Source organism: Asparagus officinalis, chromosome 5, assembly GCF_001876935.1.
Source record: "Asparagus officinalis chromosome 5, Aspof.V1, whole genome shotgun sequence".
In the NCBI taxonomy this organism is placed as follows: Eukaryota; Viridiplantae; Streptophyta; class Magnoliopsida; order Asparagales; family Asparagaceae; genus Asparagus; species Asparagus officinalis.
The window spans coordinates 41,909,399-41,935,522 of record NC_033798.1 but is presented as its reverse complement, the minus strand read 5'-3'; positions in this window follow the sequence as shown (position 1 = coordinate 41,935,522).

Genomic DNA, 26,124 nt, shown 5'->3' with positions numbered 1-26,124 from the left:
AGAAAGAGATCAGATCTGAGATCTACACGGTTTCCCTCCGGATCAAAGCTTGGCCTTTGATCCCGAGAACTAAAGGCTACTATTTCCTTAGCGAAATAGTACCCTCGGCTATTATTTCCTTGGCGAAATAATACCCGTCGTACTGCGTAGATCCGACCGGATCTAGATCTCGCGGTGGTCCACGGATAAACCCCGGCGCAGGCAAAGAACCCACAAAGCGAGTGACCGCAAAACAGGAGCTCGCGATTTGTTCGACAAACAAGGATAAAAAATTGCAATCTTTCTTTTCTTTTATTTGATTTTTATTGTAACCGGATCTTATAAAAAGGCCGGATCTTTGTAACTCAAAAAGTTGTTATTTAAGAGTACAATGGAATCAATGAAGAAAGACACGATTTTTTCCGCGAACAATCTGGGGTGGCTCGGTTTCGGCCGAGCCCCTCAGGGTGTTTGGGTTTCGTGGTTTTGTCCGTTGTATCCGTTGTGTGGTTGATTTTTCTGGATTCAATTTGGTTGATCTGATTTGGCAGTAAATCCGCTTCTGATTCGTCCGAGTCCGCTCTTGTTTGAATGACTCGTTGATTCCCTGAACCGTTGGCTTGATTCTATGCTTGAATGGATGTATTCCGTTGCTTGCGTGCGATTCGTCAACCTCGTCGCCTCGTTGGTTCGTTGGTTTGTGCCGAGCTATGCTAAGGGACCTCTAAGCAATTTTATATGCCTACAGTAGCGAATGACACCATCCTGACCAGGCTATTCATCGGTACCCTTAAGGGTGTCGCTTTCGAATGGTTCATGAAACTGCCTGCCGGATCCATCCAGGAATGGGTAGACCTGGAAAGGCTATTCTTGACCAGGTTCTTTGAGGACGATACAGAGGTCTCAGTCCCAACTCTTCTCGCCACTAAGCAAAGGAAAGGAGAGTCCATCAAGGCCTATGTGGAAAGATTCCGCAGCATGGCATTGCGATGCCCCTCAGGTATGACCCAATCAACTTTGGTTGAAACTTGCAGGCACAACCTGCAGACCCAGCTCCTTGCTCAAATAGGGGTAGCAGAGTGTCGCTCCTGGAGACAACTAGTTTCACAAGGAGAGTAAGCTGAAGAGATAGTGTCGCGAGTCAAAGCTGAAGAAGAGCCGCAACCCAAGCCGCAGCAGCAACGCAACCAGAACAACGCCCAGCGGTCTAAGGGAAAGGAGACTTTAGCAGCTGACTACACGCGAGTACCACCGCCTAATAAGCAAGGCAAGGCGCCCAATCAACAAAGAGCGCCCAAGCAATATTCGTTTAAAGAGGAGCATGTGGATACCTTATTCTAGTTGCTTTGAAAGAACAACAAGCTGTAACTACCTGAGATTAGGAAGCCGGATGAAGCAGGGAAAGTGGATGACCCTATTGTCGTTACCACAGATTCCTTGGACATCCTACCAAAAAATGCTATGTCTTCAAAGACATCTTGCAGAATTTGGTAAATGCTAATGTGCTCACCTTAAAACCTGAGCAGAAGACCGTATCCACTAATATGATAGCGGTCCAATTTGGTGACTTTCCCCCGGTGGTAACTACGAACGGCGTTGTCCCCATTCGCAATGGAGAAATGCACTTGAAGAATGTTGACTTGCATAGTCAAAAAGACAGGGGGTTGGTACCCCTCACTACCCCAAAAGGGGAAATTATGTGGGTCCACCCTGATCTGCTAAGAGATCAAGAATGGACGAACACCTCGTCCAAAAAGAAAGGAGGCAAGGCTAAGTCTTCCAACATGATTAGCCCCTCCATTACTGAAAATGATGACCACCTCAAACCTCTTACTGATTCAGAAGAGGAGAGGATTGCCCTGGCAGCATACCCAGGAGACAACCTTGGCACTCGGTCAGGAAAAGCTTACCTGAAAGACTACGGCCAGAATGCTCAAGAAATTGAGGAACAGCACCAAGACACTGGGGGTTCTGTCCCGAAAAACCCAGTTGATAAGGGGAAACAAAAGGAGCTTCAGTTCAATAAAAATCTCCACCAAGAATCCGGGGAGTCGAGCGCTCCCTTCCAATTCAATGTCATGGCTCAGTTGGCTAATATACCCAGGATTACTTTATATGAGCTCCTAAGGTTGTCCAAATCCACCAAGGAAGCTCTAATTGAAGCTTTAAAGAATACGGAGAGCTTCATTACTCAAGTCACTCCGATCCCTGAAGCTTCTGAAGATCAACCTTGTCTGCAATGCCTACAAGTAGCGAGAAGTCTACCATGCATATCATTCACTCAGGAAGATATGCAAGTCAAGCACGAGCATGACCGACCACTGTACTACACAAGGTATATTGGATCCTCCGAAATCAGTCGTGTTCAAGTTAACCCAGGCTCAGCACTCAGCATCATGCCTTACAGGGTCATGCAGGTCTTAGGGATTCCTATGCACCGATTGCACACCACCACCCCTGGGAAAGATTAAACTCAGATGCCAGATCGGAGATCTCAAGTCTGAGGTCGCATGCTACATCATAGATGCGGACACGTCCTACAATCTTTTGCTAGGACGACCATGGATACATGCAAACCGTATTGTCCCATCTACTCTGCATCAAGTCATGAAGTACGCCAATAACGAGGGCGAAGTTCGAACCTTAATCGCAGAAAAATACCCCTTCCGATGGGTGGAAAACTTCCATACCAACTCTGTCTTCTATCTGGAATCACAGGAGAAAGAAGATGTGGACAGCGGTAACGAAGCTGACATCGAACCAGATCCTGATGAAAATTGTCCTTGGGAATTAAACTTTGATGTAATGGGTCAGGGTGAGAGTAATAATAATGTACCGAGTGAGGGCGAGTGGTGCATTAATGAAGATTTCATTTTAGCGTACTTGTCTGATGTCTCTCCTAAAAATAAACAAATAGAGAATGATTCTAGTGCAGGTACCAACCCATGGCACGTACTGTGCACAGGGGTGTCGCTCACTTTGCCAATCCAGTCATCCTTCGCTTCAGATGAAGAAGTGGAGGACGCACAAAAGGCTTTCTTCAAAGTCCCGTCCAAAAGGAAAGGGCAGAAGCCGATTTGTTTTGGTAAAGTCAAACCCGAACAACTCAAACGAGGAAGTTCAGAGGAAGATGATGGAGTTCCCCAATTCCATTACCACGAACCCAATTCTATATACTTAATGAAACGAATGGGGTATAACTTTAATGAGAAACAGGGCTTGAACTTCGGGAAAGGAAGACGAACCCCGATCCGAATGTCTCTCACTCCTGAAGGAAAACCTCCGGACTATTATCAAAAAACCGGAAGAGGCGTGGGTTACGTTACGCCTCCCCCTACCTCGGAAAACGAAATCAGTAATTACCTGCGTCAGGACCATTCATCCGGAGCATCTTCTTGGGAATCCGACGTCAGTGTTGGACCTTTTTTTAAAAGCCTGACTGTGAACATGGTTTCAACTAGTCATTCAGATGAAGACGCAGGGGGTGATGAAGGGTTAATCGAATCAACCAATGATCCTTGGATCAAACGTCTTAGCTTTGAACAACGCGAACCACCCACTGAAGATAAAGTGATCCAGGTCAACATGGGAGATGAATCTGATCCCAAGCCTATCTTTATAGCTGAAGACCTATCATCATCCGAGAAGGAAGACCTTATATCTCTCATCCGAGAATATATAGATGTCTTCGCTTGGAATTATGAAGATATGCCTGGCCTTGACCCGAAGGTTTCCATGCACCGTCTCAACATCGATCCGGATGCAAAACCCGTTAAACAACAACAACACAGGTTTCATCCAGAGATCATGGAATCAATTGAGTCAGAAGTTAAAAAGCTTATAGACTCGGGTTTTGTTAGGGAAGAGCAACACCCTGACTGGGTGGCCAACATTGTTCCAGTTCCCAAAAAGAACGGTAAGGTCCGGATATGCATCGACTTTCGTGACCTTAATGCAGCCTGTCCAAAGGACGAGTTCCCGCTTCCTATCACAGATGTTATGATCGATAACACCTACGGATATGAAATGATGTCTTTTATGGACGGATTCTCCGGATACAATCAGATCAAGATGCACCCGGAAGACGAGAAACATACTGCTTTTAGAACACAGCTGGGGGTGTATTGCTATACGGTGATGCCCTTCGGCCTGAAAAACGCAGGGGCAACTTATCAATGTGCAATGAACACGATCTTTCATGAACATCTACGAAAGAAGATCGAGTGCTACATTGATGATATAGCAGTAAAGAGCCAATGTAAAGATGATCATCTTGCAGATCTGAAGACAATGTTCGAGATCATGCGAGCACATCAACTGAAGATGAATCCGACAAAATCGTTTCTCGGAGTTTCAAGCAGAAAATTCCTGGGATTTATCGTTACTTCCAAGGGAATCTCCCTTGACCCAGAGAAAGTGCGTGCCATCCAAGACATGCCACCTCCGAAGAATCTCAAAGAGCTCAGAGGTTTGCAAGGCATGCTAGCCTATATTCGAAGATTCATATCAAATCTTTCAGGGCGTTGCCAACCTTTCTCTAAGCTCATGAAGAAAGGAATATCCTTTGTTTGGGATGCAGAGTGTCAAAAAGCGTTCGAGGAGATTAAAAGATATCTCACTCAACCGCCAGTTCTCGTGGCCCCGGTATCAGGAAAGTCATTCCTGTTGTATGTGAGAGCCATGGACCATTCCCTTGGAGCTTTGTTGGCCTAGAACAACGATCAGGGTCAAGAGCAAGCCATCTACTACCTGAGCAGGACTATGATGGGAGCCGAACACCGGTACAATCCGGTCGAAAAAGAATATCTCGCCTTTGTATTCACAATTCAAAAGATGCGGCATTACCTAGTTGGACAAACAATTCACGTCATCTCTAAGGTGAATCCCTTGAGAGTTCTGATGACAAAACCGTCATCTCTAAACTGTCGACTCGCCAAGTGGGCCATTCTCTTGTCACAATATGACATGCAATTCATGCTGCAAAAGGCGGTCAAGGGTCAAGCACTGGCAGACTTCTTAGCCGATCATCCAGTGTCAGGAACATCTAAGTTGTATGAAGAATTACCTGATGAGGTCGCTGAAGCTTGCGCTACCCAAGAAGCTACGCAAGTGTGGAAGTTATTCTTCGATGGTGCATCCAGAGCAAATCCTCATGGAGCAATTACCGCGGGAGTAGGAGTAGTGCTAATCTCTCCGAACGGCCATGTAATCCCAAGGGGATTCTCCTTAATCGAACCTTGTACCAACAATATAGCCGAGTATAATGCTCTGCTATTAGGAATGCAATTTGCTGAAGAACTAAATGTTCGGCACCTTGAGGCTTACGGCGACTCTCAGCTCATCGTTAATCAAGTCCGAGGAGAATACGAAGTACGTCATGAGGATTTGATCCTGTATTACTTCGCAGTGCTAGAGTAAGCTCAAAAGTTCGAAGGATTCTTTATCGAATATGTACCACGAGCTCAGAATGCATATGCAGATGCTCTAGCCTCCTTGGCAACTTCATTAGCATTGCCACCGGGAGCTGAAACAACGATTCCAGTTGCGGGGCGGAAACTATGCTCTTCCAAGATCCCCATGGAGGAAAACCCAGACGAGACGACGTCGGGAGAAGTCTGTACGATATTTATGGAGTTCGAATCTAGGGATTGGTGATTGCCGTACATCGACTATGCCGTATATGGAATTCTGCCAGATGACCCTAAGGAAGCGGCCTCTATCAAACGAAAGGCCCTCCGATTCTATTACGACGCAGTCTCTCAAGTCCTATATCGTAAGTCACATGATGAAGTTTTGCTTCGATGCCTCTCCCGGAAGGAAGCAAAAGAGGCCCTTAAGGAAGCTCACGACGGAATGTGCGGAGCTCATCAGCCCGGAGCTAAATTAGGAGATCGCCTCCGACGAATCGGCTATTATTGGCCGAAGATGTTTTTAGACGCGGTTGACTACGCTAAACGTTATCACGTGTGCCAAATTCATGGAGACTTCATCCACCAAGCACCAGGGAACTTACACCCCACATCGGCGACTTGGCCATTCGAAATGTGGGGTATGGATATCGTCGGACCGATTTCCCCTCCGACGTCCAAAGGACACCGGTTCATTCTAGCCGTAACCGACTATTTCTCCAAATGGACGGAGGCAATCCCGTTGAAAGAAGTCAAGACTTCAAATGTAATCAAGTTCATCAAGCATCACGTCGTCTACCGTTTTAGAGTCCCGAGACGAATAGTTTACGACAACGGGACATAATTCGTCAGCATTGGGTTTCAAAGATTTTGTGACAAATTTAGAATCCAAAGTGTTGCATCTACGGCATATTATCCACCAGCAAATGGTCTTGCAGAAGCTTTTAACAAAACCATAGTGAAGCTTCTCAAAAAGTTTGTTTCCAAAAGCCGGCGCGATTGGGATGAAAGACTTGGTGAATGTCTGTGGGCTTACCGCACGACAGTAAGGACCTCTACAAGAGCCACTGGCTGCGAGGCGGTACTACCATTGGAAATTCAGATTCCTTCTCTGAGAGTCGCTATCACAACTGGACTAACAGAAGAAGAAAAGCATCAACGACGTCTGCAAGAACTTGAAGCCTTAGACGACAAGCGACTTCAAGCTCAACAACAAATAGAGTTGTATCAAGCCCGTATTTCCAAAGCCTACAACAAAAAGGTTAAGGAACGGATTTTCAAGAAAGGCGATTTAGTTTTAGCCAACAGACGACCCATGGTAACGACAAGCAAAACCAAAGGGAAATTCAATCCTAAATGGGAAGGGCCCTTCGTAATAGAATCAGTCTATTCGAATGGGGCATATCGCCTCATCAACCAAGAAGGAGATAGGCTCATGATGCCAATTAATGGGAAGTTCCTTAAGAGATACTTCCCGTAAATCATGTGGCCCCCTAAACCCCAGCTAAATCAGGCTGAGGGTTGCCTATTTATAATATAATTCTATCTTGTATTTCGTCATGTTAACACTACACCTCTGACGATTAAAATTTTCTGGAATTATTCTAAATAAGTAATAAAGAGAATTTCGATAGCATTTGCATTATTTTCCATTGTCTTGAACCAGATTTCAGCAAAAGAGATGGTAAAAGGCAAAATAATATCATTTTCATTCAATGTTGTTAATCCAAACACAGTAAAAGGCAAAATAATATCATTTTCATTCAATGTTGTTAATCCAAACACAAAATGATGACAAACAAAATGAAAAAGATACAAAATTCCTTAGCCAAGAAAATGTTGTTAATCCAAACACAAAATGATGACAAACAAAATGAAAAAGATACAAAATTCCTTAGCCAAGAACAGGACAAGAGCTAAACATCAGGCCTCATTAACTTGAGGGTTTTTAGCCTAGACTTGAAGGCAGAAAGTTTCTCCCGGTGAGCCGCTCGGACTTGTTCCTCGATCTCTTTTCTGAGTTCTGCTTCAATTGGAGCGGTAGCAACAATATCTCTGCGAATCCGCTCAGCCGCGTGGAGTGTACGACAAAAATTCGTATAAATTTGGTCGCTTTGAAGCTCAAGCCCTTTTCTGACATCCTCATAATGGGCCAATTGGGCTTTCTTCTGGTCTAATTCGGCCTCCAATCGAGCGATGGTTTCTTCAATATCACGGATATCAGAAGCAACACTTTTGATTTTAGCATATGTTGCAGAGTGTTGCTTCCTTAAAGCTGATATGCGGGCCTTTTTGTCAGACAAGTCCTTGCGAAGGGTCCCTGGGTGATGTGCTCTGGAGATTATCGCCAAGGAAAGAGCCGGCTCCACTTCAGAATCTAAATTGGTGCGCTGCAGCTCCCTGAAAGTTGCTAATTCTGCCTTCAAGAGAGCGATTCCTCCCTGACAGTGCTCAGTCCATAATGCATCCCCTTTATTCTTGATATCGTCCAAGCATTGGGTCAAGATGGGTTCACAATCTTCAAAAGAAGCTCCTTCAACACTGACAATATTAACAATTGTCTGCATCCAACGTTCCAGTTCTTCAATTGATTTCTTCAGAGCCCTCGAGCGTGGAGGAGGAAGGGTTGGATAGATCAGACCCGTATGTGCATCCTGAACAGGTGATGGAGCAACTTCGGAAGAAGGGCCCTTACATGTACTGTCGTCGCGCGGAAGAGAAAGAGGAACGGATTCAGAACCCTCAATGGGCGACCCCTCTTCAGCTCTAGCATCCTCAGAAATGGAAGGGATCGATTGGGGCACTTCGTCCTCTCCATCAGTCAAACGCTCAACAAGCGCAGACTTCATCGCGTCCCCCATTAATTTGTCCCTTTTGGAATTCTTGGCCATGACAGGTATTCGCTTACGAATTCTCCTGTCGAATTCGCCTTGCTCAGCAGCAGAAAGAGCCTTCTTACCCGATCTTAAAGAACGAGGTTTAGGAACAGGCTCTTCTGCAGGAATCTCCTCAGTTGTCTTTTCTTCGGGAGAATCAGCAATTGGTCTTCTCTCTTCGATCCCCATAGGAACCTCTTCCTCAGAAGGTTCTATGGTGGACAAGTCCCTAGGAGCTTTAACAGGAACCTCTTCCTCAGAAGGTTCTATGGTGGACAAGTCCCTAGGAGCTTTAACGGCTCCGGTCGCTTCTTGTTCGCAAGATAGGTACTCTTTCATCCCTGGCAGACGAGTACTCGTAGAACCACTCCTTGAACGATACAATTCCCGAATCTCATTTATACATGAAGTATAAATATCATATCCCGGGATCTGAGAAACTTCAGCAAACCACTGGAGGAAATCCATAACAGTAGAGCAGCCAGGTGGTGAGTTGGGTAAGGTGAATTGCGCATGGGTTCCCCCGGCGGAGAAGAAGTACCATGCACGAGCTCCTTCATACAAATTCCCAATCTGAGCTAACGCTGGGTTAGGATTGCCAACATAGAGTTGGTCATATCCAAATTGTCTGGCGAACCGAGAAGGCATGTAAGGCTCAATTATGCACTTCTCCCGCAAGCGGTAGACCAGGTAGCCCAACCTGATCATAAGAAGCCAGCTAAATGTGCTCTCTTCCAAAGAAGACGAGCCCTCAAAAAGCAAGTCCATGAAGCGGGCATCCTCCACGTCAGCTCCGTCAAAATTAGGAGCGCAACCGAAGATCCGGTAATTGTCCTCCCGGGATAGAAGTTGTCGAGCCCTGACTATATAAGAATTAGTCCACGTGGCCGACTCCAGTCTCTGTACAAAGGGGATATAAGCGTCATCGCCCTCATATACTCCCGTCATCAATGAAGGGCAATGCAACATGAACCAGGCCACTAGATATGTATACGGCACTGGAACACGCGGTTGAGGAGCTTTCCTAGCTTTCTTCTTAGTAGCTTTGACCCTCGAAGCACTGAGAAGTTCTGAAGTCAACACCCTCAGGCCGTTCTGAATGCAGCCAACCATAGCAGTAAGGAGACTCACAGGTCTCCCATGCGCTAGCAAAACAGCTGGGTATACAACCTCAGCTAATATCGCCTCTATGGGTCTTGACGGTACCACACACCGCTTCAACCAAATCATGAAGAAGCCTGCAAGTAGAGGCGTGTCAGAGATAGGAACTGTAGCTTGGTAGTGAAAACTTTCAAACTCGGCACCAGCTTCAAAATCATCCTCTGCATGCTCTGTCTTATAGGTAACACTGGAAGCTTTAATCTGAGCTTTAGCGTCCTTAAGAGAGACGACTGCAACACGAGATACGGCTACATTTTTCTGGTTCAAATTCTGAAAGAGGTATTCCGCCCACGTGGTATGCATAATGCCCCCTCCACGCATCCCAAAGACTTGGGCACATCTGTGGAAGTGGCACATCAATTCCCAGAAAGTAGAGTAAATTTCCGGGTGTGCCACCTTCAGTAAGGAAAGCTCCTTGGTGGTAGGGATGAACTCCTTGTATGGCGTTTTTCCAAGTGGCAACCCCGATACTGCCTGCATCTCATGAAGAGCAAAACCTAACTCTCCTGCAGACGTGAAAAATGTGCAGTTGTCTGGGTTATATTTCTCCAACATAGCGAAGAAATTGTGGAAACTTTGCACAACTCCCCGTCGAACAGCTAATATAGGAATTGTGAGACCCGATTGAGCGAGCGATTCCTTAAGCTCCTCAAGAACAAAGTCAACCATACGGGTCCACCAACCTTCTTCTCCAGAACAGACCCATCCAGGGGATCTAAATGTCTGGGTAGAAAATTCACCCTGAGTTGCAAGGAATTGGCGAATAAAGATGTTCGCTGGATGTGGCATCTCCGGAACCAGCTCCTTCTTCTCAAACAAACCAGGTCTTAACCCCTTGAATTGTCCTCCGATTTGTGTACGAGCTCGCCGACCAAATCCAAGCGACACGTTCTCCTTTTCCTTTACTATGTCGAAGGCCAAACCCCGACGGCAACTCACATTCAAGAAATAGGAGAGCGGGTACATCCTCTTCATGCTTGGGAGGAATAAAAGGCGGATCATCGCCTGGTATGCGATCTCCAAATATGAATGCTGGTTTAGGAAACTGGGCATGACCGACAGGGGTCTCCAAGTCTAAGTCAGTTATCAGAATCCTGAGGGTAGAGCATTGGGGGAATTTAATCATTTTTGCTCTTTCCGAATCAAGGAAGGTACACAATGGAATTCTGCTCTGAAGACTGAATATTTCATTCGCATCAAGTCCACCGATGTATCCAAAATGATGCTCTTGTGAAAGCGGCACGTTTGGGAGAAGCACTGCACAATCAAAAGCAGAGGTTAGCGGCTAGAAGCGAACTATCGACATAAAGACAGAGTTTGAAACACAAAGGGTTAAAGTCTCGTGTCAAAATCTTCAACGCGAAGGTCGAACCTCGCGTCAGAAGCCTCAAACGTGAGAGTCAACCTCGTGTTGAAAAAACTTGAACGCGAGGGTCGAGACCCATATGGGATCCCAACCCCGCGTTTTCATTGAGCTAAAACGAGTCATCTTCCTCGTTATCAAGAACCCATCTAGGGTTGTCAAAGAACTTGCCAAGGCAAGTTATTTCGGTCAGCACTCACCACGACAGGGAGGCCCCTGCGGCGGCGATGTCGACGGCAAAGTTCCCACATGGGCAAGGACACCGCCGGTGTCCTCCGCCGACGGCATCTCGGAGGTCGCTCCGGCGACTTTCTTGGAGTTAGAGCTCGTTCTCCGAGGCGCCATTGATGCAGTCGATCGGAGGAAAGTCTTTTGAACGAGAGAGACGAAGTTCGTCGGAGATCTTGACGTAATTAAACGAGAGTTCTCGTTCTCGGAAATAGCCGAAGAGTTTTGAGAGTCAATTGACTCTTGACGTGACCACTCAGGTCTATTTATAACAGCCGTCAAGCTGTTAAGATGGCACGGGATTCTAGGAGAGAATCCCAACCATCTTTGAAACGCGAAGCTCACTATCGCGTTCAGTTTCCTAAATGCAAAGCTCGAGCCAGCGTCACGAAGGCCCGAAACTCGCGTTTCAAATATCAAACGCGAAGGTCACCTCAGCGTTGCAATTCCGCTAAATGAAGAACCTTCAAAACCTCTATATCTCTTCAGCAGAATCTAAATTCTCATCGGGCTAATGCTACACCCCAAAATCCACTTATCAATTCTCATCAATAGAACGATAAAGCTCCAAATCATTGTCAATTGATTAGCTCTCCTCAGCAGAGCAATAAATAACCTGTTTTCAGTGGAGTAACAAACTCCCCCAAAATCTTGTTCAAATTACAAGTATCACAATTCATCGCTCCGATGATAAAACACTTAGTAGTTCTCCCCAGTGAGACGCTATAATATTCTTTCCCCACAAATGTCACGTTAAAATTACACCTCTAACAAAATCAACTTATCGATTCTCGTCAATAGAACGATAAGTCCTCAAAATTGCCCTGATCGCAATATTTCAGTTGTCACGTTAAAATCACACCTCTGACAAAATTAACTTATCGATTCTCGTCAATAGAACGATAAGTCCTCAAAATTGCCCTGATCGCAATATTTCTCCTGTCACGTTAAAATCACACCTCTGACAAAATCAACTTATCGATTCTCGTTAATAGAATGATAAGTCCTCAAAATTGCCCTGATCGCAATATTTCTCCTGTCACGTTAAAATCACACCTCTGACAAAATTAACTTATCGATTCTCGTCAATAGAACGGTAAGTCGTCAAAATTGCCCCGATCGCAATAATCCCCCTGCCAAGTTAAAACCATACCTCTGGCACTCACGGATTTCTTTCAGTGATCAAAGCAGAAATAACACAGGAAGAATTCTACTAGTCAACCCTATTATGGGAAAATAATAAAATATTAATCGTTAGCAGTTTGAAACTTTCTGGAGTTATCTTAAACGATAATGAAGAGAGTTTTCTGCGCCATAACCATTAAGAAGATCTATTCTAAGTCAGGAATACATCTCAGGCATTTCTCGTGATTTGTTACTTAAAATCAAAACATGATAAATGCAAGAAACAATGAGAAGTCAATATCACTTTTTATTCAGAAACCAAAAGAAAGTGATACAAAGCTGTTCTTAAGAAAAAGAATAGTACAAGGTCAAGTCAAAAGAAGCAAGTTGAGCTTTGGCATCAGAGAGCTTTTCCTCATGACTGGCTCGTACAACGGCTTCAGCCTTCCTACGCAGATCGTCCTCAGTAAGTGCCACTTCAGCGGCTGCCTCCTCCTTCGCTCTTTCAAGAGCCTGAGCTTCCTTATGGTAATTCAAAAGAGTGTCTGCGTTTTTGGCCCCAAGTATGTTAACAACAGCTTCTTCGCGAGAAAGCTGGGCCTTCAATCTCAGTACCTCCGCCTCAGCTTCGACAAGTTTTGTACGGATAAGGTCCAAAGAAGCAGTAGAGAGCTCCAGTTCTTTTTGTCTCAGATCGCTCTGTTCTCACAAATGCATGACTTGAAGCTCTTTTTCAGCCAGACTTCACTCAATCGCCTCACGGCGAGTCACTTCTTCAACTTGGAGGTCAGCAAAAGTAGACACGATCTGTGTCTGAATGTCTGCATGGCTGAGGGCTTCCAAATGTTTGAGCCGGGCTTCTAAGTGGGAAATAGCTTCTGAACAACGTTCAAAACAATGGGCATTTCCCACACTTTTGACCCCATTTAAGCCTGCTTCTAAGAGAGACTTAAAAGAGTCAAAACGGCCTCGACCAGCTGTGACAACCTCAATTACCTTCCTCACGAGACTGTTTAAGTAGCTCAAGGAAATATGGAGGAAGTCAGGAGCGTCCGTTGGACTGGAAAAAGCAATGGAGGATGACTCGACGACCCCAGAAGTGGACGCGCCAAAGTATGGATTAACAAGTGATTTGGGTGTAGAAGTCGCGGAGGCAACTGAAACATTCAATTGCGAAGGACTTGAAGTCAAAGCCATCGTTGTCCTCGCCGGAGACGCGCTTGGTCCGGCCTCTGCGGGCACAAGCGAGATCTTCATCAGTGCTGTAGGTGAAGCAGCTATAGTGGATGAGGCAGGCAGGGGCTGCTCTTGCATAGGAGCTGACGCCTGCGCGAGCTGTTGTTCCGGAGGAGGAGTCACGGCAGTAGTTTCAAGCAATGCTGCAGGAGGAACGATTGCCGTAGGAGAACCAGGTAAATGTTGTTCTTCTAAAGGAGCCGACATATGTGCAGGTTCTTGCTCTGAAGTAGTAGCAGCAGTAGTCCCTGGAGAAGGAGAACCTACACGAAAAAAGGGTCGGAACGCGGAAAGAACATGCGGAAGAAGTCGAAGAAAACTAGGCTTACCGGAGATGTGAAAAGGAGTATAACCAGATACTTTATCGGATGGGACCTTGGGAGCATCATCAAAAGTGGTGATGTCATCTATGGAATCATGCTCTTCATCATCTTCACCATTATCCGGTATGTCGCCAACGTCAGCATCCTCATCGTCTCTATCTTCGTCAGCTGCACCACCAATCGAGGAGCCTTCATAATCAACTCGCTCATCATCATCCTGAGCCGCTGAAGGTTCCGGAAGATCTGTTTCAGCAGCTGGTTTATTCATAAGTCCCGTTGTAGGACTAGGAATTAAATCACCAGCTTGTGACATTAAGGCTGAAGGAGAAGGGGGTGGATTCTCTTTAAGACCCCCTGGTTCTAATGCAGGGGACTTAGGGAGGTCCATCACCAGAGCAGATTCTGCATCTGCAGCCATTAACTCATCCTCTTCATCTTGGGGGGGATGATAAGAAGAAGCGTCACTCGATAGGGCTGGGCCATGAGAACGAAGCCCAGTTTTACGTGGCAGGCCTACAACAGAAGATTCCTGTTGTTCTTCATCTTCAGCAGCTTTGATGGCATCAGCCATCAACTTAGATTTTTGTTGGCCTTTGGGGGGAGGGGAATCAACCAGCAACTTCCGACAGATCTGTTTTTCATATTTGTCAGCTTCATCCGCTGAGAGTTTTCTCTTCCCAGCTGCTCTTATCGTGGGGCAATCAACCGCTTGTTGTTCTTCCACCGGAACAGGCCCAGCTCTTTGTTCCTCTTCCTGTCCAGCCGGCTGATTCTCGATGGATAGGAACTCGTCAATCTCTCTCAAGCTGGATGTCTTGGACCCCTTTCTTGAAGCATACATATGCCTGATGTCTTTTAGGCAAGACGTATTCAGGTTGTAATTGGGAGTCTGAGAAGCGGCGAAATACCAATTACAGAAGCTTATGGAAGTGTAGGAGTTGGGTGTTTTATGGGGAAGCCTGAAGATAGCTTTGGTACAACCTGCCACAGAATAGTACCAAGCCCTGGCCCCTTCATATAAATTACCTATAATTGAGAGTTGAGGACGAGGGTTCCCGACGTATAACTGATCATACCCAAATTGACGAGCAAACCTATAGGGTTGATAGGGCTCGATGAAACAGTTGACGCCTTGTCGAAAAATCAAGTAGCCTGGACTGATGGAGAGAAGCCAGTGGAAAACACCCCCGCTCAGCTGAGTGAATCCATTAGAACCCGCTACGTCCTGATATTCGGCTCCGTAAACGCCGCCCTCAAAATCAGGGAAACAGCGGAAGATATGGAAGTGGGTGTCTCGCGCCAAAATTTGGCAAATTCTAACCATGTACCCCCCTTCCCATTTCACAGATTCTAGCCGCTACACAAATGGGATGAATGAGTCTCCCGGGGGAGAGGCTGCACTCATCAAAGGAGGACAGTGAAGCACGTACCAAGCCATCAAATAGGTATATGGCATTGGCACCTTGGGATTGGGAGTTTTGAAAGTCTTGTGAGCCTCAGACTCTACCTCTGTAATATCAACGAAGTCTGAGGCCAACTCCCGTAATCCATACTGCAAACAACCCACCATAGCATTGAGGAGGCTCACAGGCCTCCCATGGGCTAAAAGGACAGCCGGGTAGACCACCTCAACAGCGAGAGCATCAATCGGCCTAGTAGGAACGACGCAACGCTTGAGCCACAGCATTAAGAAGCCAGCCAACAGCGTCATGTCGGAAATGGGAATCAGAGCTTGATAATGGAAACTCTCAAACTCCGTGTGAGCCGGGAAAACATCTTCCTTGGCCTCATTGGTGTAGTGGGAGGTAGCATCGTCAATTCGAGCCTGAACCTCCTCCAAAGTACTTGCAGGCAATCGGGTCACTGAGGCTCCTTTAGTGGTCAAGTTTTGGAATAAATATTCCGCCCAAGACACTTGTTTAATGCCGCTTCCTCGGGCCCCGGTCTGCTGCATACAAATGTGGAAGTGACACATGACTTCCCAGAGAGTGGCATAAATTTCGGGGCTGGTTTTCTTTAAATTTTTAAGTTCCGCGGATCCCGAAACAAATTCTTCGTACGGCAAATCCCCAAGAATGAGACCCGAGACTTCATGCATCTCGTGAAGAGCGAAGCCTAACTCCCCCACAGGGGTGAAGAAAGTGCAAGTCTCAGGATTATACTTCTCCAATATGGAAAAGAAGTGAAAGTGGCTCTGGATAATCCCGAACTTAGTAGCCCGCACAGGAACCAGCAATCCAGCTCGAGCAAGAGGTACTTCCAATTCATCCAAAACGAACTTGGTCATCCGAGTCCACCACCCTGTCACCGGAGAATGAACCCAGCCAGGAGTTCTAAATCCTTGCGCGGGAAACTCTCCTTTCTTCGCCACAAACCTCTTGACAAAGGTATTTGTCGGACTGGCCACCTCGCCAAGGGGATACTCCTTAGTGAATAAACCCGGCCGTAAAGCTGTCACCTACCGGTTATAACCAACTGTGCGGACCCCGTGAAAAGTCAGAGTGCCAAGAGTGACCCCGTCCTGATCCTTAACCAGAGGTCAATCCATACGCCTTGGGACGGAAGCACACTGGAAATAAGATATAGGGAACATCCTCTCCATATTGGGCAAGAAAAGGTTGTGGTCCCCAACTTTCCGCAGCCACTTATAGTCCCCATCATAAGCAGCGCTTGCTTCGAAGTCAACAAAGTCCCCGAAGAGGTATCCAGGTTTGACTATCGGCTTACGGCTTGGGTTTTCAAGTCGAGCATCCGTAACCAATGTCCTAAGGGTCTCAGGAGAAGCTTGGGTGATCAGTTCTACACGACTCTTTTCCCTAACTCGGAAAACGGGGAGTTCTAAACACGAGCTGAAGGTCATGTTCATATCCGCACCACCTTCATGTTAGCCCTTATGTTTTGATGATGTTCTTACAACCACCATTATCGGTACTAATGGCTTATTGAGTATAAATATAGTAAATTCATTTGTCAAGCTCGTTAGTGCCATTAATGGAGGATGGATGGAATATATGCTACAACGAAGACATCCAAAGGAAGAGGAGGCCAAGAGATGAAGCATCGTTATTTCAAGAACGACAAATTCGATCAAAAGCTTCATCCGATTCAAGCTATATCAAAGCTCAAGTATATTGCTCTCTATATGAGGATATTAGCTTTCTTTTGTTTTTCTCTCTAGTGCTAGAATGTAGGCAAAGAGTTACTGAGTTTACTTGAAGCTATTGGGAATCACACACACGTTTTTAGACTTGTGCTTTTAAGCATTTTTTTTTCACAAAATACTATTTTTCACAAGTATGAGTACCTATCTGCAAAATTGTTTTTCCAAGCAGTTTGTATTTAGTATTAAAAACATTTTACAAAGTTTCAAAATTTTCAGAGGTCAAATAAATATTTTGCAAATATTTCAAGTTGGTCAAAAATTAGATTTCAGAAGGTATCAGAAATCGGTCGACCGGTCCGGTCGACCGATCCGATGACATTTCTTCAGTATGTTTCCAGAGTGTCCGATGACCTTTCTTCAGTATGTTTCCAGAGTGTCGTCGGTCGACCGGTACGGTCGACCGAATTTTTCTATCTTCAATCGGTCGACCGTGCCGGTCGACCGATGAGGCTCTGCTTGTTTTTCCAAAGTTCCTTAGCTGCTCGCGGTCGACCGAATTTTTTGGTCGGTCGACCGAAAGACTTTTTCGGTCGACCGAAATTCTTTTCGGTCAACCGGATTTTCCCTTTTGTCAGCCGCGACTTTTTTAAACGGTCATTTACCTCGAACAGCGTGCTTTCACTTGTTAGTGATTGGCACAGTCTGTGATGAGGGTCTGAAGAAGAGATTATTATCTCATTTGGGAAGATTTGTTTTTGTTTTAAAATGATTTAAACTTTTCTATATAAACCCCCAGACCCTCTTCTTCTTCCTCAGCCCTAACGTTTGAAAACCAGAGAGAACTTTCTGCTTCCTGAGATAAATTTTCAAATCCTGTTTTTCTCTCTGTTTTAAGTGTGTTTCACTTCCCAGCTTCTGTAAACCTACTCTTTGCTATAGGGGCTGTGTAAAGAGAGGTTCTTGCATCTGTTCTTCTGTTGTGAGGTTGAGATCTTGTGTAAGATCTACTGTGAGGGTGTGATCTGTTGAGATCAAACTGTGTTGTGAGAGAGATCTGTGGAGATCACTGTCTCCCTAATTCGGAAAACTGGGAGTTCTTGGCGCGAGCTGAAGGTCATGTTCATGTCCGCACCCACTTCATGCCCAAAATGGTGACGAAAAAGAAGAGGTTCACTGGTATGGCGCACTGCAAAATAAAGAAAAATTTAGATAAGACAAAAACAAAGTTCAGACGTGAAGGTCGACTCCCACGTCAGATAAGCTTGGACGCGAAGGTCGAACCTAGCGTCAAAAATCTTAGACGCGAAGGTCGAACCTCGCGTCAGAAAATTCAGACACGTAGGTCGACCCTCGCGTCAAGAATCTGAGACGCGGAGGTCGAACCCCTCGTCAAAAATACCAAACGACGGAGTCCAGCCCCAGCAAGTTTAATGACCACGAAGGTCGTACTCACCACCGATCAAGGGGAGTTGGGGCGTCACATTCGCCTGAGCAGCGGCGCCGCCGGTCGGCGCTGACGGTGCAGATCCTCGAGCCACGGCGGCATCAGGCTTGGAAGGACGAGGAGCAATTGACTTCTTGGGTGCCATGGAATCCAATCGGAGGAGAAGAACAGTTTTCGCCAGAGATGAGAATGAAAATTTTTTCGTTGGAATTTCAAGAAGAGTCGAATGACTCTTGATTTGACCTCAAGCGGTCTATTTATAGACAGCTGTGAGCTGTCAAATCTTAACGGACGGGATTCAAGGCCAGAATCCCGCCCAAACTCGACCCTAGCGTTCGAGTTGTTTGGGCTTCCAAACGTGAGGCTCAATCACGCATTCGAATTTCCCAACGCTGAGCTCACCCACGCGTTCCAACTCTCAAATGCAGAAATTATCTCTGTATTTGGACCGCTATGATAGCAGCTTCTTGACTACCAAGGCTACGACACAGCCCCCAGATGAATAAAAGAAGAGCTAACAGCAATCATCAAGGCGACCAAAGCCGAGAAGAAACAAACGACTCCACTAGGGAGTCTATTGGAAAAGCACAGATAGATTACAATTAACAACATTTGGCTCGATCAGACGGAGTGAGCAATCAATCCACTAAATTTTGGGATCCAAAGTATTCCGAAAATTCGTCCCAGTCAACCGCGAACTTTCAAAAACTTTAGAGGGGGTTCTGTAGACTGTCTAAAAATCATAATGGATAGCTGATCCCTATCAAGCTCCGACAATGGAAGTCACAATCAGACGACTTTCTAATCACTGTATTCGTAATTCTACAAACACGGCCTCATTTCTGAGATGATTGATCTTGATGGTTGCGACAACAACATGACTAATATTATATTAGCAACTATTAGAGATGCTGATGAGCAGTGTAATGATTTCAGAAATAAAAGGTTAGACGTAGTTAGTGAGTTACTTGGTAGAAAGCTGTGGGCAAATATTCATCTAAAAACACTATGGATGTTGATTCCCGTCAAGTTCCAACAACGAAAGCTACAATCAAATAGCTTTCGCGCCGACAATCGAAAGCTGCAAATGGAGGACTTTTCACATAGATCGAGAAGAGTTACAATTCAACGACACTTCCGACAAATGATGAAAAGAAGTTACAAGTCAACTAGCTCCTTCTAAAACGCGGATGTCATTCCCGCGTTACAATTCTGGAAGTGCAGGCGACCCCCGCGTTTCCAAGCACAAGCTAAACGTGAGCGACCCTCGCGTTCGTAGGGGTTCAACCAACACCGACCCCCGCGTTCCCAAACTACAACAAACCAAAACGCGAGCGACCCTCGCGTTCAATGATGTTCAGCTAACACCCAACCCCGCGCCTCTATTCTAAGAGGCGATGTTGGGTTCTGAACGCCAGATTGGGCGTTTGACTCGTTCTAATACGAGTCGAACAGTTTCAAAACTGTTTCCCCACGATCTGAGGAAATCACGCCCACTTAGGAGCGGATTTAGAGGGCAGTTACAACCTCTTATCCACCTATAAAAACTCAATAAACTCAACTGAGTTAGGGGCTGACTGGCTTTTTGGAATGGAAGAGTTAGCAGCAGGTTGGATTTTTGAGGATCTCAACCACTCAGGTTTGGAGATTCAACAGCAGCAACAGAAAAATCCTTGGAGATAGGGTTTTTGAATCAAATTCAGAAGATCAAATCTGAGAAGATTCTTCAACAACAGAATATCAGCTTGGTCATTAACCGAATTTTCAGTTCTAACAACTCTATTAACAGAGTTCTAACTCGTTCAGAGTTCTTAAACTCATTCAGAGTTATCCATTAAACTTTCCACAGAAGTTCATTGTTCCCACGAGATAGAAGACGGTCGGATCGTCAACGGAGAGCAAATTTGACACGAACAATCGAAGGAGGCATTCCATCGCTACCAAGAAGAACCCAGTTTTAAACAAAGGAGAGAATCAAATTTGTTCTCTTCTCTTTTGTAATCAAATTGTAATCAGAATCAAAGGAATACAAGTTAATTTTCTTTGTTCTCTGTGTTGTATTCATTGCTGTATTCATTACAACTTTAGTCGTTACAATGAAAATAAAAAGATTGTCTTTTTATAAGACCTTTTACACAATGAAAACAAAAAGGGTTACAACTCTTGTCAAAACAAACGCAAGATCCTGTTTTGCGGTCTCTTGCTTGCGTGGGTCTTTGGCCTGTGACGGGGACGTTGATATCCGTGGACCACCCGGGCACTCAAATCTGCTCCGAGAAAATCGGGCAGAGCTTCGTCGATTCGCGTGAGATCTAGAAGCTTTAAGCGTCTATCTCGGCTAAAGCGAGATATTAGCTCTTCTTAGTATTAACGCCAAGGGCTAATACTAAGGATCGGACGGGAACGGGTGATGAAGGCTCTGATGAAGACCTCTCCTCTCCTTGTTGAAGCACACGGACACTCTTGGTGGCTATTTATAGGCAATGGGAGCACCTAGGGTGCCTAGACACCCCTGGGGTGTCTAGGAAAAGCCTAGACACCCCTGGGTGTCTCGGCTTGGCCGAGACACCCCTGGGGTGTCTAGGTTTTTCCTAGACACCCCCGGGGTGTTTCGACCTCCCGAGACTCCGTTTGAGGTGATTCGATTGTTTTCCCTGTAAATTCTTCGTCCGAACTCGGATTTGAGTGATTTCGGGTGCGTTGGATGCTTGACGAAGAGTTCGATCCGCTCTGGTGGTTGGATTATCCATAGAGTGGTCGAGGCACGAAGGGCGTTGTCCTTTTTGTGAACAGTGCCGGGTTCCCGATTGGTCCGGGTCTTGGTTGTTCCGAAATCCTATAAGCTCACGTAGCTCGTCGATTCACTTCAGTCGTTCGTCGACGTCAATTAGACTCTTGTGGATCGGATAGTGACGTTCATCGTCGCTCTTTAACACTGAACCGTTCGTGGAGACCTATAGGCAATTTTCGATGCCTACAGATACCCCCTCCAAAGTGTTTCGGACTCGTTTCTTTTATAGAAGAGGCTGGAATACTTTGGATGTGATTGGTCTGGCCTTCAGTCGGTATAAGGACCTGTGGTTAGCTTCAACTCTTGGATCCTTCGATTTTCGGTCTATTCGATGCTTTGACGAATAGCCGAAGTTCTTCCGGCACTGCGTTTATCGCTTGGCCGTCGTCGGAGTCTCGAGTCTGCAGCTGATGAATTGAGTTTGGCTCGTGTCATTGAGTTGACTTTGAACTACCTCCGTCACATTATGTTGACTTAGGGTTTCGGCTCATCGTGTGTTGACTTTTTGTCGCAACGCGTTGACTGGCGTTGACCTAGGGTTACGCGTTGACCGGCGTCGACCCTCAGGGTTTCGAATCGTCAAACGTTGACTTTGGTTGCAACGCGTTGACTGGCGTTGACCTAGGGTTACGCATTGACCGGCATTGACCCTTAGGGTTTCGGATCATCGTGTGTTGACTTTTTGTCGCAACGCATTGACTGGCGTTGACCTAGGGTTACGCGTTGACCGGCGTTGACCCTTAGGGTTTTGAATCGTCAAACGTTGACTCTGATTGCAACGCGTTGACTGGCGTTGACCCTTAGGGTTTCAAATCATCAAACGTTGACTTGTGTTGCAACGCGTTGATTGGCGTTGACCTAAGGTTACGCGTTGACCGGCGTTGACCTAGGGTTACGCATTGACCGGCGTTGACCTAGAGTTACGCGTTGACCGGCGTTGACCCTTAGGGTTTTGAATCGTCAAACGTTGACTTTGATCGCAACGCGTTGACTGGCGTTGACCTAGGGTTACGCGTTGACCGGCGTTGACCCTAGGGTTTACGGATCGCCATTAACACAGTTTATACTCGTACGTTTGCTGGAGTACTCACAGTTTAAGCTCTTAAGGTATTGGAGCACAGATCGTCGAACATTGATTGGTGTCGATTTTCATCAAGACATCCAATAATCGACGGAAACGGGCGAATTCGGGCCTAAAACAGGCGTACGGGGACAAAACAGGACCCACAACACCCGGGGGTGTCTCGCCCTGGGCCGAGACCCCTTGGGGTGTCTCGGCCAAGGCCGAGACACCCTAGGGTGTCTCGGTTTTGGGGCCGAGACACCCCCTCTCCCCTCTCTTTTGTCTTTTTCCTCCTTTTGTTTGCTTAGCTTTCCCTTGCTTTGGTCTTATTACTTCTTTTGTTTTCCCCCTTCTTTTCAAATTTTCAAAAGAGATTCCCCCTCTCTCCTCTCTTCTTCCTCCAAACTTCCTCCATTGATGTTCTTTCAAGGACCCATCAACCCATAAGAAAGTTTGGATTTTTTGGTGGGCACCCATTGGCCGAAATTGGTCTCCTCCAATTAGGGTTCCTTACTCCTCCTTCAAGCTCGAGTCTTGGCCCCTTGGAATTAGGTTCTCAAACCTCTTGATTTGGGTAAGCTCCCCTTCACAATCCTCTCATTTTTTGATAAAGATTGCATATGCACCATATTTCGGGGGGTTTTGTGCAAAAGAGGCAATATGGCCGAAATTTTGGAGGGCTTATTTGCAAAAATAGGGACTGAAATTCGTGGGGGTTTTTATGCAAAATTGGAACTGAAATTTTGGGGTTGGATTTATGTCCCTTTGGTGAAACATTGTGAGGGGTGCTTTATGCAAGAGGATCAAAGGGTTATTTGAGGGGTTAATTTGCAAAACAGCCCATAAATGTCTTAGAGGGGCTTATTTGCAAAAAGGCAGCGAATTTATGGCTGAAATCCAAGGAGTTTAGACCACAAATTCATGATCAAAATTTTGATAACGGCATGTGGAGACCAAACCGAAATCAGTGCATTAAATTGGAATTTGTGAGAGGGGTTTTTATGCAAAATTGGCCAAATTCTGCGAAAGGGTTTATTTGCAAAATTTAACCAAAATTGTGGGGTATCGGGGGGTACTATATGATCAGATGTGATGACCACGACCCAACCCGAGCGTGTCTTTGACCCGAATTTAACCTTGAACACGAAGGGTATTTTGGGTATTTCACCAAAATTCACCGCGAAACGTGACAATCATTGTTTCGCATGCACAAAATTTGTAGGTTTAACTAGACTTCAATTATGAAATCCTATTTATGTATAGGATTTTAATTAAAGTTCTTAATTTTCCTTTTAAATTTCGTGTATTCATATTTTAGATTGTACCTGACTTGCTGCTTTTTGTTGCAGATTTCAATGTCTCCACGCCGATCTCGACCTCGTAGGAGTCGTTCTCATTCACAGCATAGTGAGGAAGAGGTTCCCGCGACATCTTCCCCCGCGGCCTCTTTCTTCGGGGGTGAGAATTTATATATATTTTTTCTTGTATCCCTGATTGACCTCTTTGCGGGTCATGAAGGAAGAACCGACACCTTGACCGGCGTTGACCCTTAGGGTTTTGGATCGTCGAACGTTGACTCTGATTGTAACGCGTTGACTGGCGTTGACCTAGGGTTACGCGTTGACCGGCGTTGACCTAGGGTTTTGGATCGCTTGACATTTGTTAGAGTATACACAGTTTAAGCTCTTGAGGTATTGGAGCATGGCGGTCCTAAATGTCGGAGTTACAGGACCAACTATGAAAGTTGATTCATCTGCATGTATGGATCTTATCCTGAAGGTTACGCGTTGTCTGGCGTAGACCTTAGGGTTTTGAACGTCGTATGTTGCTCAGGTCACGAGACCAACTCATAAAGTTGATGCGTCAATGACTCACATTTATAGAATTTTTGGCAAATCCTCAGCCATCAACGGGTTTGATGCGCCTTTACCGACTACCGTTTGAGTCGGGCTAGCATGCGGATTGTCTAAATCTGTTCCGCATGTAACATTGTGCTAAGAGAGTGAATTCTCTGAGACTTTGTGCTATGATGTCGAATACATAGGCTTTACCATTTGTTACGGGAATACTCAGCCATCAACGGGTTTGATGAGCCTTTACCGACTACCGTTTGAGTCGGGCTAGCATGCGGATTGTCTAAATCCGTTCCGCATGTAACGTTGTGCTAAGAGAGTGAATTCTCTTAGACTCGGTGCTACGACTTCGATTACGTGGACTTCGCCCTTGTTACGGGAATAGGCTACCCGGCGACACGTGTTAGGTGTTGACTTTAAGATTTTTGGCTAACCCCCAGCCTTCAACGGATTTGATTAGCCTTTACCGACTACCGTTTGAGTCGGACTAGCATGCGGATCGTCTAAATCCGTTCCACATGTAACGTTGTGCTAATGGAATGAACTCCCTTAGACTCGCTGCTACGACTTCGAATACGTAGACTTCGCCATTGTTACAGGAATAGGCTACCCGGCAACGTGTATTAGACGCTGACTTATCCCTACTTAGGCTTCGGGATAAAAGTCCCCAGAATCAGGTTCTGGTGTCTTTTTCCACGGAGAAAGACTAAACCGGCGACGCCTGTTAGGCGTCGGCATATCCTTTCTTAGGATTCAGGATGAAATTCCCCATGCGTGTAAGGCATGGATTTTGGTGTTATTAATAACAACCTGTCATAATGTTGAATATGTTGGCGGGTGTTCTTTTTAACGGTTAAGAACTAACCGGGAGCGCGTGTTAGGCGCAGACTTATCCTTACTTAGGTTTTAGGATAGAATACCCCAGAATCGAACTCTGGTGTCTTTTTCTACGGAAAAAGACTAAACCGTCAGCGCGTGTTAGGCGCAGACTTATCCCTGCTTAGGATTCGGGATAAACTTCCTAGGATGAATCCTAGATTGATAAATTCTTGGAAAAGGTTGGTGCGGGAAATGAAGAATTTTATATTCTATTTCCTGGTCTTCTTTTAGGGTGAAGGCGAACCCGGATATAAGGAAGGAAGAATTTTATATTCTATTCCTTGATTTTGGAAAGGAAGAATTTTATATTCTATTTCCAGCGCAAAAGAAACTAGAAGTGGGATCTCCACTCCGAGAATCTGGAAGATCTAGATAAACTTACCTTTTATAGGATTGGTTATCTAATCTGAAGATGAGTTTTTCGTTTATCGAAATGAAATTTCAACTTAGGTTATGACCATGAGAAGGCTTAACCAAAGAGAAAAAGAAGGGAGTTCTTTCGTTTATCGAAAGGGGACTCTGAACTGAAAGTGGACGTCTTGTTCATGGAGGGGGTGGTTTGGGCCAGAAAGACACTTTTGGTGGACTCACTGTCAATTGAAATTGATCAGTGAGGGATTTTGGTGGTAAAAATGATTTTGGGTTATCCTCTAGAATATTAAGTGTAATATTCTTCAAGGAACTTCCCGGTAAATGGGTTATCCTGAATGTACTAGGGATAGTACTTTTTTAGGAACTTCCCATTTATTGGCATTAATTGCCTGGCGCCCTCTTGAGTAATCAGGCGATATGCACCGTTTGAGTAGACTGTGTCTATCACAAACGGTCCTTCCCATTTGGGTTCAAATTTACCTTTCTTCTTGGAGTTGAGGATTATCGGTCAGCGAGCAGCGAGGACCAGATCTCCTTCCTTGAAGCTTCTCTGTCGGACTCTTTTGTTAAAAGCCCTAGATATTCTGGCTTGATAAAACTCAATGTGTTGTTGAGCTTCCAAGCGCTTTTCATCCAACCTCTAGAGTTCTTCGAGACGTTTTTGATACTGTTCTTCTGTCGTCATCTCAGTTGCGAGAGCGATCCGAAGGGACGGGATTTGGATCTCCAATGGTAGCACAGCTTCACATCCGTATACCAACGAATATGGGGTAGCTCCTGTAGGTGTGCGTATGGTGGTACGATAAGCCCAGAGTGCTTCACCGAGTTTATCGTCCCAGTCTCGTTTATTGGTCTTCACATACTCCGGCAAGTCATCATATACTTCTGCCGTATCTGTGGTCGGGTTTGCCGCCAAAAGG